The following is a 13,252-nucleotide window of genomic DNA, read 5'->3' on the forward strand; positions in this document are numbered from 1 at the left end:
TGTAATTCATCAAGTCGCTAGGACTTGAGCACGAGTTGATGGCACCTAAGAAGAAGAAAGAAAACCGTGTATTAAGTGCCTTATGTGTCAGAGAAAGTGGGTGTGGAAGCATTAGCTGGCTTGTGCATTTCACTGTAGAACAAAAGAGAGGGAACAGAAACCTCACGTAAAATCAAACGAAAGAAAACCAAGTGGGGAGTGGAACAGACCACCTCAACCTTGAGACAAACAACCACATAAATAAAAGGTCCCATAAATGAAATGTCCTTATTGTGGAAGGATCCAGTCAATGACCCAACATGGTCTATTTTCCAGCCTCCCCATTTTCCTTTGCCTCCCCGAAAATTGTTGGTCAGAATCAGTTATGGCTCTACTCCCCCATCCACCTCCTCCTGGTCGCTGTAAATCTTCCAGCAGCCACCACACAGCGTCGCTGCAAAATTTAAAATTACAGCGAGCGGGGAAGGTAGGTGTGGGAGTCGTGAGCTGGAGATAGAGGTCATGACTCATGATCCTGCTGGGGCTCGGGCGGAGCCTTTGGGGGCCCCCCCAAAAGAAAAAGCGTTCCACTGCCTATGAAAAAAAGTATCACCTTATTTCCTTTATATTTTGTTTTATTTCTATATACTGTACTATATTACCTTAAAAAGCATGGAATAGAGGTCTGCACGGGAATGGGGATCGTGGGAATCCCTTGGGTCCTGCGGGAATCCCCCCTAACCCACGGGACTCCCAAGGGGACCCCCCTCTGGCCCACGGGACTCCCACAGGGACCCCCCTCTAGCCAACGGGACTCCCACGGGGATGGAAGGCTTTGGAAGCAGGGTTCGTCCATATAATATAATGGACATGTCAGCCTTAGTAAAAGAGGGGGTTTATAAGTTAATTACCTGAACAGAAAACAAAAAAAGGGTTCCACCAAAGAGATTCCACAAGGAAAACAGTAGCGCAAACACAAAAGAAACTGTGGAAATGATGATCCTGTGAAAAGTAATTGCTGCTTTTTATGGGGACGGGCGGGGATGGAGGTAATTCCTTGTGGGGATGGGTGGGGACGGAGAGGATCCTGACGGGGACAGGTGGGGCCGGAGAGGATCCTGGCAGGGACGGGCAGGGATGGGTGGGATTTCTGCCCCCGCGCAACTCTCTAGCATGGAAGTCCAAGATTTAGTTAGGACTAATCAGTGTGAAAAACTTGAAAATAAACCTAGGAAAATGATCCAGGCTTGGAAAAAAGAGACACTCTAACAATACTATGGCAAGTTTTTGAGAGCTACTACTATCTTAAGAAATTTCTGGATTTTCATCATCTTTCCTCTGCCCCAAAGTTCCCAGGCACAGAGCATGCTCTTTCTTCAGTACCTTACATTGTAATATTATGTGTGTATTTTTAATATACCGCTTTGGAATAAGGCAGTCTAAAATTTTTTAATAAATGAAATGAAAAATGAAGGTAGTCCAGTAAGCCAGGCCTACAATGGAGGAATAGCCTAGTCCACCACCCACACCTGAGTTTCCAACCTGCTTGGATTTAGACAAGAAATCACATATAAAACCCAAGTTTTGAGTCCCGTACATCCTTTCTCCCTTGGTTTGGTTCTTTAAATTCTCCCCAAAAGCTACTTAGAGCGTTCTGAATGAACTCTCTTGGCTTCTTCCTTTTTATATGCACGTTACCTAGCAACCTATTTTCAAGACCATTATGTGCATATGACAAACAGGGATGTCACTTTGTAACACAGTTGCAGTGAATTATAGGGAATTTGTAGAGCTCTGTATACTAAACCATAACTATTTTGTAAATGGGATTTGTGTAAAAACAATGAGCAAAAACATCAGTATTTCATGGCTCTCTCTCTATATATATATATATATCCTCTATAATAAAACCCTAAGCGCGCATACGCACTTAGGAGGCCGTGATCCCTGCCGCCGTGCTGTGTGCTTCTGTGGCCGTGTTCGATTTGCGCCCCGTGCGGTGTGTGTGCGGTGTGTGGCATGCGGCATGCATCGGCTTGCGGTGCGTGCAGCGGTTTGAGTGGCGCCGAGAGCAACGGCAGGAGGGTGTCCTTCGGCCTGGACGAAGTGGACAGGGTGCGGGTGCTGCGAGGCGTTCGGGCCGCTACTGCTGCACAGGGAAGTGGAGGGGGAGAGGGAAAGGGGGCTGCTTTGGGGGGAGGGGTGTGCTGGAGGGCAGGCAGAAATCTTGGTTTGCTCAGGGGGGTTACAGAAGGGGGCCACGGAGAGACAGGCAGGCATGACGCAACAAAGACAGATATGCAGGCAGGGGGCCAGGGAGAGAGACAGACAGAAAGAAAGACAGACAGACAAGGGGCCAGGGAGAGACACAGACAGAAAGAATTACAAACAGACAGGGGGCCAGAGAGACAGCCAGCCAGCCAGCGGCCAAAGAGAGAGAGAGACAAAGAAAAAAAGACAGACAGACAGACAGCGGCCAAGGAGAGAGAGAGAGAAATAAAGAAAGACAGAGAGACAGGGGGCCAGGGAGAGACACAGGCAGAAAGAATGCCAGAAAGACAGACAGCGACAAAGAAAAAAAACATAACATAACATAACAAATTTTTATTTATATACCACAAAGCCTTTCGGTTCTATGTGGTTTACAAAAGAGACGGGCTGACCATTGTCAGTGAGCTACAATAAATAGAATATTGGCATCAATGCAACAGTTTCACATCAGTATGCTGCTTTGAAGGGATTACAAGAATTTTGAGAACAGATGGGTTTTTAATAGCTTTCTAAAATGCATATATGAAGTTGATATTCTAAACATTTTCCTTCCCATTATTGAAGAATCTAAAGCAGACAAGGATAGGGGTGAGAGAGTACTAGGGGAAGTGGTGTTTTTCCAGTGTATATCTAATAAACACGTGATTTTTATAATTATTCAGGTTTGGGGTTTTTTGGACTGGGGCATTTTATTAATCAGCAATTAATAAAAAAAAATTAAAAACCCAAAATCGGCAGCCCTAATTATATGATTATATTATATAATTATATTATAAAAAGACAGACAGATAGCGGCCAAGGAGAGAGAGAGAGACAGAAAGAAAGAAAGAAAGACAGACAGACACATCTATTCTAGCACCCGGCTTAAAGACTAGTATATATATATATATATAGTATATATATATGTATATATGTGTGTGTGTGTGTGATAGTATATATATAGTATATGTATATATAGTATATATATACAGTACTATATATATATATATATATATATATAATTTACAAAAGGAGGCTGTTGCAAGCAATATATATATATATATTGCTTGCAACAGCCTCCTTTTGCATATAAAATTCAAATTTTTGTTAGATTGTAAAATTGTGCATGTAGTTAAACTCCCTAGTAGTGAAATTATCTTTAAAATTGAAATAAATCGATTTGCTACAATGTAAGAGAATGCACAGTAAAGGCATTGCATAATGAGAAAAACATTTTGTCTTTGTTTTAAACAAAGGTGCTCTTTTACTAAACTGCATGGCTTAACAAGGGATTTTACTGTGGGGTAGTTGAATCTTTTAATGCAGCACCTATTTGAGGCAATCCTGCTTTTTTCTATTAAAGGTCATATATGATACCTGCTCTCAGTTAATACAGAACCACTTTAGTGCTTCCTGTTTAGGAGACAATAAATGGTCCCTGTTAACCCTTCAGACTTGTGCACTCAACTTGATGCGTGGAGGGGCATTTTCAAAACTTATGTCTAAATTCAATTCGGACTTATGGCGCTGGACGTCCAAATTTGGCAGTAAGAAAATGCCCATTTTCGAAAGGCAAACCACCATATCTGTAGAATATATATTATTATTATTATTATATATATATATATTTTTTAAAAATCCTCTGTCTGGTCGTCCAGGCCATTGGGATGCCCAGACCGTCAGGATATCTATCTATATACCACATTTTTGAACAAATTTTGGCCAAGTCCCAAACGCCCAGAACAAGATCATTTGGGCATGGGAGGGGCCAGTTCTGTAATGGATAGCCACCTAGACATGGCAACAGAGCAGTGGGGCACTTTACAGGGTGCCAGATAAACATCTCACCAGAACTCCCTTATAGGTTATGGTGAGCCCTAAAAAAAAACTACTATGCCTACCTGTCTATAACTCCAATAGCCCTTATGGCTGCAGGTGGCACCTATATGGCAGTAGAGAAGGGTTTTGGGAGGCTCACATTTTCCACCATGAATGAAATGGTTAGAGTGGCTTATGGGACTTGCTACTCCTCTCTATGGTTCACTAGCCCACCCCTCCAGGCTACTGAAGTCACCTATGGGCAGCTTACTAGTCTTTCTTACACCAGGTGCTGATGTTTCGGAGACAGGTATGTACGTTTGTATTCTGATCTTTATGGGTGTGAGGGGGGGGGGTCAGTGAGCACTGGGAGAGTGTGGGTGTGTCTTACCTTGATGCATGTAGTGGCATCAGTTTGGGCACCTTTGCGCCCTTAGACCCTTCTAAATCAGGTCTAGTTCCAAACATATAAGTTCTGCCCAGGACGTCTTGCAAAATGTTTGATTATCGCTGCTTATCCTAGGAATAAACAGTGGATTTCCCCAAGCCATCTCAATAATGGCCTATGAACTTCTTTTATAGAAAATTATCCAAACCTTTTTTAAACCCCTCTAAGCTAATTGATTTCTCCACATTCTCTGGCAACAAATTCCAGAGTTTTTACGAATCACATCTACTCTTTCCACTCCATTCATTATTTTATAGACCTTTATCCTCTATCATATCACCCCTGAGCCAGCTCTTCTCCAAGCTGAAGAGCCCCAGCAGCTTTACTCTTTCCTCATAGGGAAGTCGACCCATCCCTTTCATCATTTTTGTCACCCTTCTCTACCTTTTCTAATTCCGCTAAACCTTTTTTGCAGACAGTGTTTGAGGTGCAGCCATACCATAGAGCAATACAAGGGCATTATAACATTTTCATCTTTGTTTTCCATTCCTTTCCTAATAATTCTTAACATTCTATTTGCTTTCTTAGCAGCCGCTGCACATTGAGCTGAGGGTTTCAACGTATCCTCAAGAATGACATCTAGATCCTTTTACTGGCCGGTGACTCCTAACGCAGAACCCAGCATCATATAGCTATAGAAACATAGAAACATAGAAATAGACGGCAGATAAGGACCAAGGCCCATCTAGTCTGCCCACCTTAATGTCCCTCCCCTACCTTCGCCCTGTGAATAGATCCCATGTGACGATCCCATTTGGCCTTAAAATCAGGCACGCTGCTGGCCTCGATCACATGCATTGGAAGACTATTCCAGCGATCAACCACCCTTTCTGTGAAAAAGAATTTCCTGGTGTCAGCTCGTAGTTTCCCTCCCCTAATTTTCCACGGATGCCCTCTTGTTGTCGTGGGACCCTTGAAAAGGAAGATATCTTCCTCCGTCTCTATGCGGCCCGAGAGATACTTGAACGTCTCAATCATGTCCCCCCTCTCTCTGCGCTCCTCGAGTGAGTATAGCTGCAATTTGTTTAGCCGTTCCTGGTATGGGAGATCCTTGAGTCCCGAGACCATCCGGGTGGCCATTCTCTGAAACGACTCCAGTCTCAGCACATCCTTGCGATAATGCGGCCTCCAGAATTGCACACAGTATTCCAGATGGGGCCTCACCATAGCTAATAGAGAATGACACGGTGAAAAAATTGGTCCCCGTCACCGCCCCGTCCCCGTCTCACCATCCTCTGCACCACCCCGTCACCGCCATTCCCTTCACCGCCCCGTCACCGCCACTGCCACCCCATTCACCGCCCCGTCACCGCCACTGCATATTGGGGGGCGGAGTCAATGCGGCAACGTGCAGGTGAAACACAGGTAAATAGCGGTTCCTAGAAGGGGGGACATTGGCCTGCGGGGACAAATCTATTCACCGTTTTTGCGGGCGATGAAAGGATTTGTCCCCGCGTCTGCGGCGATTTGCTAATGAGGTCACCATAACCCGCAGCCAAACCGCAGCCACGCAGCGGTTCGCTGCGGGGATCGCTCCCCGTGTCATTCTCTATTAGCTATAGTTTGGGCTCCTCTTTCCCACATGCATCACTTTGCATTTGCTCACATTAAACGTCATCTGCCATTTTGATGCCCAGTCTTCCAGTCTGACAAGGTCTTCTTGCAATTTTTCACGATCCTCTTGTGATTTAACAACTTTGTGTCATCAGCAAATTTAATTATCTCACTAGTTATTCCCTTCTCTAGATCATAAACATGTTAAAAATTAGCAGTCCCAGCACAGACCCCTGGGGAACCCCGCTACTGACCCTTCTCCATTGAGAATATTGACCATTTAAACACACTCTCTGTTTTCTGTCTTTCAACCAGTTGTCAATCCATAAAAGGACATAGCTTTGAAAATGGAATGGAATGTAACCAAATTTGGCATGGGTGAAAACTACTGTAAAGACATGTAAAAGTAATTCTATAAATTAGTGCCTCAGTTTAGGTGTCCCAGTGCCTTGTATTTAGTGCCATTTCTCTATTGGCATCTTGGCACCAAGATTCTTTCATAGATTACTAGCATGTCAGCACTGGTATGGCCATATGTGAACAGGCCCTCTTACGCCTTGTCAATGGTATGTGTAGGTTGGCGTTCCTAGGTGTGCCAGGTGATGCACATATGGTTACATGATTCTGTAACCTATGCCCCTACCTGGGAGACATGCCCATGTTCCACCCACATGTATGGGCAGGTTGAGGGCATGTCTGGCACCTACATACACATCTTACAGGATACCAGCAGTTACTTCAGCCATATAGCAGGTGTAAATGCTCATGTCTAAAGTTACAATAATATCACATATAGCCAACACCCCTTCCAAACAAACTCTCATAGTGTTATATATAGTCTTCCTTTGCTTGATCCATAGAGCCTCAGAAGGGGCTTACTTTCCGGGAAAATTAACCCAATAGGAATTTTACAGCCGCAAGCTCTCTCACCAGTTCACCGGTTTTCACAGGTGAAGCGAAAATCACTGCTAACCAATCTGATCCACAAAATGACCCACTGTGTGTTTTTCCCCTCGATCACCAATTTTCCAATCCAGCCATGCAAATTAGTAAAACCCCATGCAAAATAGCCAAGTGATTGATTCACTTAAATTGCTTGGCTATTTTGCATCAGGTTTTATGATGCTAAAACCTGACTGCTGTAAACCTGCTGGGGGGGTTTCCCCAACATCACAGGTACGGGGCCGGGGAGGCGGAGTAGATGGGGGGCCTCTGGTGGCAGGAGGGAGTGGGTATCCCTCCTGCCTTTTTTTATCAGGGGGAGGTATTTGTGGGCAGGAGCGAGTGGCATCCCTCCTGCCATTTATTTTTAGGGTGCGGGCGGGCGCCTTTGAGGGCAGGAGGGAGTAGGCATCCTTCCGGCCTTTTTTCTTCAGGATGGAGGGGGAGGTCCTTCATGGCAGGAGGGAGTGGGCTTTTTTAATGGAACAGATGGTGTGTAGAACATCTGTCCCATTTAAAAAAAAACAAACAGAAGCCCTGACAACAGTGATAGGAGGCTTAATAGTGAATCAATCGCTGTTGGAAAATCGGCCAGAGAATCGGCCAACAACAATTGAGTCACTATTGTTAGTGAATCTAGGCCTTTGAGTTGCACATTCAACTTAACTGAATAATGAGCCAATCAGTGCTGATAATTGGCCACTAACAATTCTTAGCACTAATTAGACTTTATATATGCATCTTCTTAGGCATATTCGTATGAAAATGTGTGCATAAATTCTAGTGCGTGAGACCGAATAGAGAGTGTGGCCATGGGAAGGGTAGTGCGGGATATGGACGTTCTGACATTTTACACGCACTGTTGCAGAATATGCCTGATCTGCACCTAATTTAGGCAAGGGGATTAACACCAGGTTTTAGTTGGTGTAAATGGTCGTGCCTAAATGTTGTTGCAGTTCATGACGCTAAGTGCAATTTTATAAACCATGTCTAACTTTAGGCATGGTTTATAGAATGCAGAAGGAACAAAATACCATGGGTCATCCAGATATGGGAAAATCAAGAGTTAATTGATAAAGGACTTGATATGGTTCATGTTTCGGTGCAAAATGCCTGCCCAGGGATTCATTGTGATACTTTCAAGCATATGAAGGAATAAAGAAGCTTAATCATAGACAGGAATCTACTCCCCACTGCCCACCAACCGTTCCCCTTAACTGGATCCATAGCATCCTCTTTGTCTGTTGTCTGCTCTTTCAAGCAGGGACCGTCCTCTTTGTGACTCTGTACAGCGCTGCGTACGTCTGGTAGCGCTATAGAAATAATTCATAGTAGTAGCAGTATGAAGAGCTTCAGTCTTTGGGAAGCAGAGCTGAGCTTGTGATGTCATAATGCCTCATTCCACCAATGCCTAAGAGCCAACCTCATCGGTGATGTCATAATAGCTTGATTGTCCTGTACTCCCCTCTGCCCTCCAACCCAGCCAGCTGATTAACCGTTCCCTTTAATTGTATCCATGACAACCTGTTTGTCTTTGGAAAGCAGAGCTGAGTTTGTGATGTCATAATGCCTCATTCCACCAATGCCTAAGAGCCAACCTCATCAGTGATGTCATAATAGCTTGATTGTCCTGTACTCCCCTTTGCCCTCCAACCCAGCCAGCTGATTAACCGTTCTCCTTAACTGTATCCATGACATCCTGTTTGTCTGTCTTGTCTATTTAGACTGTAAGCTCTTTCGAGCAGGGACTGTCTTCTGTGTGACACTGTACAGCGCTGCGTGCATCTGGTAGTGCTATAGAAATAATTAACAGTAGCAATAGTAGTCCTTCTGTTTAAATAGGTGGTTGGGGGTCTGGGCTTGCTTGTCATGTTGGCCATGTTGCCCTGCTGTCCCTGACCTTCGTTGGTGTCCCTGGGTTCGTTTTCTTTTGCTGAGTTTCCTTACAGAGGTTCTCTTCGGGGGTCTGTGTGTTGTTTTTATGGTTTTTTTGCCTTTGCTGTACATGACTGTTTTTGTGTTTTCCTCTTTGCCTTGTATTGTGCCCTTTGTGGCTCTTTCCGCTTTCAATAAACATATGTTTCAAAAAAAAAAAAAAAACAACAACAAAAAACCTATGGTAGCACAGTAGAATCTTGCAATATTTATTTATTTTATTTTATTATTTTTCTATACCGTTCTCCCAAGGGAGCTCAGAATGGTTTACATGAATTTATTCAGGTACTCAAGCAGTTTTCCCTCTCTGTCCCGGCGGGCTCACAATCTGTCTAATGTACCTGGGGCAATGGGGGGGATTAAGTGACTTGCCCAGGGTCACAAGGAGCAGCTTGGGTTTGAACCCACAACCCCAAGGTGCTTTGGCTGTAGCTTTAACCACTGCGCCACACAATAAATCTAGCCCTTAGGTTATGTGCTGTATCAAGGGCAGCAACCAGACTATTATCTCTAAACTGAAAGCCACCTTAAGACAGTTTGAGAAAGGAACGTAATTACATTCAATACCTTTTGTAGTTTTTGTGGATTGTATAAACACACATGCAGTCAAGTCTCAGAGGATGGTTTGGCCACACATTGCTAGTATCCAGAATGCATGTAAACTTCCCAGCAAGGAAAAGAAATATTATTATTATTACTATCCCATTAGAGATTAGTGAACAAAAGCACAGGGAGAAAAAAAAATATTATTAATATGTCAGTTGAATGAACAGAAGCACAGAGAGACAGAAGACTGAGCTAGTAGCAGAGGGAAATCTTGAACTCACCTCCGAACACTTCTCCCAAACTACAGCTTAATACTCTTCATCGATAATATGAACAGAATGGAAAGAATAAAAATCTAATATTTAGAATAGCGAAGTCCTACCTCTTTGCAGACTTTAGGGGTTAGAAGCCTCTCTGCTAAGCAAATCCTTCTCCAGATGTAAGATGAGAATGCCAAACACCACAAGCCCGTGTACCAAAAACACATTCTGTACCTTGGCTAAGCTAGAGTGAAGTGTATTCTGTCTGACAGGGCTCTCAAAGTGTTCTCACGAGCCCCAGTACAATTTTTTTCTTTTTCTGTAGGAAACAGAAAGCCAATCAAACACATCAATGTCTCTCTGTGCCCTGTGGTGGGTGGCACCTTAGGAGATGAAAGAGTCCCTGCTTATGAAGAATAATGCAATATATGAATATTTCTTTTCCTAACCTAAAGAACTTTTTTTTTAAAAAAACAGCCTATCATTTGTTGTCATATAATAACTATGTGCAACCTTCACTCTACTAAAGCTGTCTGCTCTAAATAATTTCACCAAGGAAAAGGTTTCTGCAGATACATTGCAACTTATAGCAAAGACATGGGAGTAACCTGCCCAGACCAGTAGTCTTCCCCTGCTGCCACCTCCTATGTTACCATTTCTCATCAATTTATTTTCAACGGGAAGGAAATAAAGCACAGCATTAGGGGTAATTGTTATAAAGGTTTTTCCAGACGTAAAAATGGCTTGGCTGCATACACATGCCTAAAGATTGTGCATAGGCTGCCTTCCCTGGGAAGGAAGTGGGGGTGGTCTAGAAGGAGTATGGATGGAGTTGCCATGCCCATAGAAATTTAAATGAGAGGGTACTGAAAAGTTCTCAACCCAACCAACTTCCTAAACTCTGAAAGGGGCATAATCAAAAATGTGCCTAAGGGCTTCTTTTACTAAGTTGCGTTAGGGCGTTAATGCGTGGAATAGCGCACACTTCAATGCTGCGCGCTAGATGCTAACGCCAGAATTGAGCTGGCGTTAGTTCTAGCCATGTAGCGTGGGGTTAGCGCGCGCTAATCTGCTGCGTGTGCTAAAAATGCTAGCGCACCTTAGTAAAAGGAGCCCTAAGTCTGAGGTTGGACATTTTGTGCAAGACGTCCACAAACCCAGCAGGAAAAATGTCCATTTTCAAAGCTGCCAAATGTCTGTCTTTTATTTTTTAAAATGAGCTAGGTATAAGTTTTGGTCCTTAGGACGTCTACCTCTTCTTGTCTATTTTCAAAAATAAAAACGTCCACTTGAAAAATGTACAAAAGCAAGTTTCGTAGACGTACCCACCAACTACCGTGTCTGGTCGCAGCAGGAGGAATACCTATCAGCTGAGCTGGTTTCTGGTGGCTCAGCTGATGGAGATTTCCCCTGCCAGGATCAGCTGAACCATGGAGCCCAACCCCCCCCCCCCCCCGACATCCCGACATCCCCTGATATCCCCTACATCCCTCTCACATCCTGACATCCCCCTGATATCCCGTACCTCTCCCAACATCTGCACTTCCCTCTCCCCCACATCCCCCAACATTTCTGGACCCCCCCCGCCTCCTACATCTCCAGAACCCCTTCCCCCAACCCTCAGAAGAGCAAATGGCAGGAGGGATGCTCACTCCCTCCTGCCTACAGGGCTGAGTGCTGTAGTGATGGGGCTTCCCCTTCCCAATGCATCTTCAGATGCAGTGAGAGGGGTTGAAGGCCCTGATTGGCTTCTAAATTGATTTTGCAGCATTTTCAGGGAGCTGGTGCCAGCTTTTTGGAATGACTAGTTAATGTTCATGAAACATTGTTATACCACTATGATCCTGAAACAAAACAGTCCATGCAATGGCAGCACTCAGGTTCTCCAAGACCAAGGCAATTCAAGACCCAAAAGTCAGCAGGAAAGGTATTTTGGTATACAGTATTTTGGTATCAGGGAGGTGCTACAATGACTGACAGTCTTCCAAGGGACCAAACAGTTAATGCAGAATGCTACTGTAACTTGCTGTGCCGATTAAAAGAGGCATTGAATGAAAGAAAGAGGGGAAGCTGGGGAAAGGAGTTCTGTTTTTGCAAGACAATGCACCAGCTCACACGGCTGGCAAAACGATAGATGTTTTGACTCAGTTGGGGTTTCAGTGCATAGACCATCCACCCTCCTCATCTGATCTTGCTCCATCTGACTATTTTCTGTTTCCAAACCTTAAAAAGAGTTTGGAAGGTCAACAATTTTCGAGTGATTCAGAGGTGATTGCTGCAGCGGAGCAGTATTTCAGTGATCAAACATCAAATTAATTTTTGGAAGGGTTACGGAAACATACGGGTGAACATGTGGAATAACATGTAAGTTTCATGGCTCCACATCATTCCCTTCTTGGCTGGACTGAGAACGTTTCAGCACTCCCTCGTAAAATATACAGGAACACACCCGCAGTTGTAAGTCTGAACGTGTGAATTTGTGTCCTGTTGGATATGGTCCTAGGTGCCTATTCTATAAAGCAGGGGGTCCTCAACTCAGTCCTCGGGACGCACAAAGCCAGTCTGGTTTTCATGGTATCCACCATGATTATGTATGAGATAGATTTGCATGCAAATTTAATCATATTCATTGTGAGCATGCAGAAAACCTGACCAGCTTGGTGTGTCCCAAAGGCTAGGTTGAGAACCCCTGCTCTATTGTGAAGGTGCAGTACACAATTGCATTGCATGGAGTCTTTGCACTATATGTTGCCTTTTATAAAATAAGCTTACAATAGGTGACCTTTAGGGCTTTTCACTTTGGTTTCAAGTTTTTGTTAAAATTTGATAACTCGCCTATCCAATTTCTAAGCGATGTACAAAGCATAAAAGGCTTTTAACAAGCTACATAAAAACTCACAAAGACTTTACAAAGTGCATGATCTGAGGGGAAAGAGGGAAGAAATACATTTTATGATAGGACAGAGAGGCACTTAAGGATAAAACAGTATAGAAGAGGATTGGAAAAAGGAAATCTGAAAGAAAAGTTAGCAAAACCTATCTTTTAGTTAAGGCATCTTTGAATAAGAAGGATTTTAGTTTGCTTTTGAATCGATCCTCTATTTTTTCTTTTCTAATATAGGATGGTAAAACATTCCAAGTTTGGGGTGCTGTAACTGAAAAGATATAGGGGCGTTTTGTACTAATTATCTTTTTTTAATATGTGTTTTATTGTTTTCAAAAAATATACCAACAAACATCTCAGAAGCAGTAATCAAAATATAAGCAAAAAAATACAAAGCAAACCCCCCACCCCCACAACCAATCCCACAGATCCCACCCACCCTCCCACCCAAGTACAGAGTATAGCAAAAATGGTCCAGAGGCCTAAGAATCAACTGTGCCAATTATCTTTAAAGAAGGAATGGAAAGTAGTGATTGATCGGCTGATCTAAGTGAGCAAGCAGGCGCATAGGGAATCAGCAATTTGTCTTAAAAAATCAGTACATTAGTTGTTTGAATTTTAAAAGATAGAAAGGCA

The sequence above is a fragment of the Geotrypetes seraphini genome, chromosome 6 (genome assembly GCF_902459505.1).
Source record: "Geotrypetes seraphini chromosome 6, aGeoSer1.1, whole genome shotgun sequence".
Taxonomy (NCBI): Eukaryota; Metazoa; Chordata; class Amphibia; order Gymnophiona; family Dermophiidae; genus Geotrypetes; species Geotrypetes seraphini.